The sequence below is a fragment of the Molossus molossus genome, unplaced genomic scaffold, assembly GCF_014108415.1.
Source record: "Molossus molossus isolate mMolMol1 unplaced genomic scaffold, mMolMol1.p scaffold_m16_p_7, whole genome shotgun sequence".
NCBI lineage: Eukaryota > Metazoa > Chordata > Mammalia > Chiroptera > Molossidae > Molossus > Molossus molossus.
This window is the reverse complement of record NW_023425401.1, coordinates 41,462,474-41,468,699: the sequence shown is the minus strand read 5'-3', so window position 1 is coordinate 41,468,699 and position 6,226 is coordinate 41,462,474. Positions and strand designations below refer to the sequence as shown.

Below are 6,226 nucleotides of genomic sequence, written 5' to 3'. Positions count from 1 at the left end.
ACTATGTGTCGGGTGTTTATTTCATTCCCACTAAACCCTGTAGATGAGGTATTGTTTTGCTCATTTCATAAGTCAAAACTGGGGCTAAGGAGAGTAAAGTAACTTGCCCCAAATCACACATCCTAGCTATAATTCAAACCAAGTTTTGCCTATTCCAAAGTCTATGCTACTGACTTGCCAGAGAATGAACAGGGGACCCACAAACCTAGGCCCAGATTTCTAGCCCAATACTCTCCCCACAAACCAGTGGTTTTCTGCTTGGCTGCATACCAGGATCACTGAAAAGCTTTACAAAATACCACTGCCTGAGTCTCATCTAAGAGATTCTAAGAGAATTGATCCCAGGCATCAGGGTATTAAAAAATCTCCCCAAGTATTTTAATGTCCAGGAAGAACTGAGACTACTGGTTTCTCTGACAGCTTTACTATAGAGACAACAAAAGAGGAGAAACACAGTTAAATCCTACTCAAAATGAATGAGCATTATTTAACTAAAAAAATGGCTTCTTTCATAACTTATATGCCTGCTGCCAAATCGTGGAAGCCTATGCACATAGGTTTGGGAGTCATTAGCACAGAGCAACAATTTTCAACCAGTGAGCTGCAAGAATTTTTAAAACATGTAATACCTGACTATGTAGTCAGGGGCACTAATCTCTTTTCCCATAGGCTGTCAAATAAAAATATGATAACAGCCAAGACAACAATAGCCATCTGGTGTGAATGAATCATAATTATATCATTTTTTTGTCAGATTGGGAAAAAAATATAACATTTTTTGGTGTGCACAGAATTTTAGTAATTAGTTTATGTGTGCCATGAGATGCAAAAGGTTAAAAATTGCTGGCATAGAGGTATAAATGGATGCCACGGAGGAAGAAGATGAGCTGGCCTTGGCTAAACATGTAGTGAGAAGGAAGAAAGGCTAAGAACAGAGCCCCCGGAGATCATATTGAAGAGATGTGCAGAGAAGCAGCAGAGCTATAGGAAAAGATTTTTCTGAGATTTTAAAATACTAAGTGCTACGGAGAGACCATGTAGGAGCAAATCTGAAATCGTCCAGTGGATTCAGCATTTAGTCCTCACCGGGACCCTCACGGGAAAACATGGTGGAGCAGTGTGTTTTGGGTAACCCAGATTTCAGTGACTGAAGCAAGTGTGGGAGGTAAGGAAGTGGATACAACCTATATGGACCTTTTTAATAGAAATTTTGGCTTTAAAAATGTATCAATGTCTTTTCAGCTATAAGCATGGGAATACCCAAATAAAAGTGACTTACACAATAGAGGCCCTCCCATTCAAAACACACACACACACACACACACACACACACACACACACACACACACACACATCTATTTCTCCCCTCATTAAACTTTGTTTTAATGTGTCTCAACATTCTGTGTCAGATTTTTTGTCAAGTTGTTTCCATTAAAAAGTACTGAGTTTAAAAACTAACTTAAAAACTGACACACACAAAAACCAAATGGTCCACAAAACATTCTCCTTTCCTTCTGAAGGTTTTATGGTGCATTATAAGCATTAACCAGCCTTTTACTATTAAACTTAAATGGCCAACTGAGACAAACCGTTCTCAGAAGGTTCTTTCACCACTGATTAAGACTGGGGTGACAGGTATTAGGGATAATATTCATTTAGCCTTGTGAGCTTTCTGGGCAGACTTGGTGACTTTGCCAGCTCCAGCTGCCTTTTGCCCACTGCTTTGATGATACTCACAGCAACGGTCTGTCTTGTTACGAACAGCAAAGAGACCCAGAAGAGGATAGTCAGAGAAGGTCTCAACACACACGGGCTTGTCCGGACAGTGTGGCTCAGTGGTTGAAAATCGACCCATGCACCAAGAGGTCACTGGTTCAATTCTTGGGCAGGGCACATGCCCAAGTTGTGGGCCCGATCTCCAGTGGGGAGCATGCAGGAGGTGGCTAACTGATGTCCTCTCTCATAGATGTTTCTATCTCTCTCTCCCTCTCATTACCTCTCTCTCTAAAATCAATAAAGGAAAAACAAACAAACAAACAAAGACACACACACAGGCTTGCCAGAAACCATATTGACGATGGCAGCATCACCAGATTTTAAAAACTTAGGGCCATCTACCAGCTTTTTCCCAGAACAATGATCAATCTTCTTCAGCTCAGCAAATTTGCAAGCAATATGAGCTGTGTGACAATCCAGCACAGGTGCATATCCAGCACTGATTTGGCCTGGATGGTTCAGGATACTCACCTGAGCTGTGAAGCCAGCTGCTTCCACTGGTGGGTCATTTTAGCTGTCACCAGCCTCACTACCACACCAAACATTTTTTATTTTATTTTTTTAATCCTCACCCAAGGACACTTTTTCCATTTTTTGTTCATATAAAGTGAGAAGGAGGGAGAGGAAGAGAGAGAGATAAAGAGATAAAGAGAGAGAGAGAGAGAGAGAGAGAGAGAGAGAGAGAGAGAAACATCGATGTGAAAGGGACGCATCGAGTTGTCGCCACCCACACGACCCAACCAGGGCCGGGGACAAACTGCAACCGAGGCACGTGCCCTTAGGGGGAACTGAACCCAGGTCTCTCTAGACCACAGGCTGACACTCTAACCACTGAGCAAAACTGGCAAGGGCCAAACATCTTTGACAGACACATTCTTGACATTGAAGCCCACATGGTCCCCAGAAAGAGCTTCACTCAAAGCTTCATGGTGCATTTCAACAGACTTTATTTCAGTTGTAACATTGACTAGAGCAAAGGTTACCACCCTGCTGGGTTTGAGAACTCCAGTCTCCATTCTGCCTACAGGGACAGTACCAATGCCACTAATTTTGTAGACATCCTGAAGGGGCAGACACAGGGGCTTGTCAGTTGGACGAGTTGGTGGTAGGATGCAATCCAGAGCTTCAAGCAGTGTGGTTCCACTGGCATTGGCATCTTTACGGGTGACTCTTCATCCCTCGAACCAAGGCCTATTAGCACTTGGCTCCAGCATACTGTCACCATTCCAACCAGAAATAGGCACAAATGCTACTGTGTCAGGGTTGTAGCAAATTTTCTTAATATAGGTGCTGACTTCTTTAATGATTTCCTCGTATCTCTTCTGGCTGTAGGCTCAGTGGTATCCATTTTGTTAACACCAATAATCAGTTGTTTTACACCCAGTGTGTAGTGTGAGCCAGAAGGGCATGCTCACAGGTCTGCCCATTCTTGGAGATGCCTGCTTCAAATTCACCAACACCAGCAGCAACTATCAGGACAGCACAGTCAGCCTGAGAAGTGTTTGATGAGGTCTCTGTGTCCTTGGGCATCACTGATGATCACATAATACTTGCTGGTCTCGAATTTCCACAGGGAGATATCAATGGTGATACCGCACTCACATTCAGCTTTCAGTTTATCCAAAACCCAGGCATACTTGAAGGAACCTCCCCATCTCAGCAGCCTCCTTTTCAAATGTTTCAATGGTTCTTTTGTCGATCCTACCACATTTGTAGATCAGATGGCCAGTAAGGGTAGGCTTGCCGGATTCTACGTGTCCAATGATGATCATGTTGATATGAGTCTTTTTTCTCATTTTGGGTTTGATTTAGTGGTGGTTTTCATGACACCTATGTTCTTAAATATACATATTTAAGAAACAGCCCAGAAACAGGTGGTTCATAGGTTTAGACTTTAGTTGGCTTCTCTGGGGATGCACTTGGGTGCCCTTTGTGGTCATAAAATGGTAAAAGCATCCCCAAATATCCCGTCCTCATGACAACGTCCAGAGAGATAGATCTCCTCATGTGCCTCTATCCTTGTTATTAGGAAGCAAACCTTCCTGAAAGGATCCAACAGACATGCCTTAATGACTCCTTGGCTTTAACACTCACACCCCCTCCCCCAACTACAAGGAGTTTCAGCAAGTGAACATCTGGCATTTCCCCCCTTTATACTGGGAGGTAGGCTCTGCTTTCAAGGAAAGAGGAGAGGAGAAAGATGTCTATGTAGACAACCAAGAGTTCCACAGAAGACAGGGAGAAAGAGAGGGTGGTAACCAGAGGGAGACATGAACTTAATGCAAGTTTTTTACTTTTGTTTTTTTAACTGAGCATGTTTAAATGCTTTCTATAGAAAAAAATATAATCATAATAGTGAGACCCCTGTGATAGTGGGATGCAATGGGATGAAAACATGAGAGATGGGCAAGCATCTTTCCCATTCTAATTGGAGGGAAAGAGAAATGAATGAGGGTGGGCATGGGTGAATATGTAGGTTTGCTGGGGAGGTGAGGGAATTCCCATCTGGTGGTTTGGTTTCTTCCCTGTGAAGTAGGTGACTGAGTCACCTGCTGAGGGTAAGGGAGTGTTGCCCAGGCAACACAAAATTTCCAGCTGGTTTTAAGGCACAGTTGAGGTTGGCTGCCCTGAATTTAAAATTACTCTAATCAGGGACATGAATGATTTTCTTCCCTCCAGTTGCACTAGACACCTGGTGACAGGTGTTGAGGAAACAGATTAATATCTTAGTGGACTTTGTGCAAAAGTATGATAAAATAAAGAAAACAAGGGAAGAGGATATTGTCACAAAAGCAATTGCAGTGCTAGAGCACAGGGTCTAAGTTGGAAGAAAGTGAAAGTGGGAGTAGATCCATGGGGAGAAAGTAAAGACACCAAAGAAGCAGAGACATTGAAGTTGTCAAAGGATTGATAAGAGTGAGAGGGTGAGTAAACTGGAAGGATTGGAGGACAAGGCATACCAAATGGTCTCTCTGGACAAATTTCCAGCATGGTGCAATTCTGGATAATGAGAAAGTCTAGAATGTTGCAATGAGTGGCTGAAGAAAAAAAAAAAAATAGAGCTATGGTATTTGGAAGGGTCATCCATATGACCTGTTGCCCAATTTGTAAAAATAGAGATGTATGAAACAAGTGCTTTTCAAACTTCAAAGTGCATACAAATCCCCTGGGGATCATACTAAAATGCAGATTATGATTCAGCAGATCTGGGGTGAAGACTGAAGCTCTGCATTTCTAACAAGTTACCAGGCAATGCCAGTTTGGTGATCTGGGAACCATACTTTGAATGGCAGGACACTAGATAACCCTATCATTGACTTCCACACATACTCTGTCCTTTATTTAAATGTCCTCTCTACTCTACTCTGCTGAAAGGGGTAGACTTTAGAAGAGATACATTTTATCTGGTCCCATCTGTTGGCTGGTTGGGGTTGGAGGACCTGATACAAGTAGAAACCAATCCATAATCTGGATTTAGATGATCAACATTTCTCATGTAAATCTGAACTAAAATATAGAAACAGAATCTCCAAAGCAATGGTGGGCAGTGGAGCTTCAAGATTCATTTTCCCTGTTTAGCACCTAAAACGAGCTAAAGCCTAATGTAAGTTGAAGTTTTGGGGAGCAGTAATCATGATGAAACTGGTTCTAAGGAAAAAGAATGGAGCAGAGGCACAAAACTGATATAAGACAAGAGACTAAGCAGCTCTAGAATAAGAGGGTAATTATCCCTGACACAATCTTTCTCTTTAAATACACCCTACATAAACATTTGGCCTCTGGACAGCCTTCCTGACTTTCCTCCTTACCTTGGCTAAATCACACTCTTTTTTGGGGGTGGGGTGGGGACGGTCTTGATTTAGAAGGCTCCTACAGGAAGTTTCCCTTGCTACCTGAAGCTGTGAGTACCCTCCCACGTATACCTATAGCATCCCACGGTGTCCAGATCATAGCATTCATTACCAGTTAGGACAACTACTATTTGGATACTTATTTGCCAAGTGTCATTCTCTACTATATACGAGTATTCAGAGTGGCCCAAAATGTATACACAATTTGCATGATTATAAAATCAGTGTTTATTAACATCCAGTTATTTTTCAAAATTTAAAAGAACCTACAGAAATAAATAAATTATTTTGTCAATGCCTGTTTTCAAGCTGATGGCCATTCTGATCCAGGCACTGTTGATAATGAGAAGCGATGGAATCGCAAACATCAAGAAATATTTCAGTTAGCATTTGTGTGCATTTTCTTTCAACATCTGCCTTCAATTCCTCCACTGTTTTGCACTGTAAACTTTATCTTTTATGTATCTCCATAAAAAAGTTTAGTGGCTAGCCCTGGCCGATTTGGCTCAGCGGTTGGAGCATCGGCCTGCGGTCCAGAGAGACCCGGGTTCAGTTTCTGCTAGGGGCATGTACCTCGTTTGCAGTTTGTCCCTAGCCCT

General features: G+C 42.4%; 1 pseudogene; it reads right to left on the bottom strand.

The window, feature by feature from the left end:
- Nucleotides 1–1,651: 1,651 nt before the first annotated feature.
- Nucleotides 1,652–3,572, bottom strand: LOC118619619 (annotated as a pseudogene).
- Between the last annotated feature and the right edge of the window lie 2,654 nt (nt 3,573–6,226).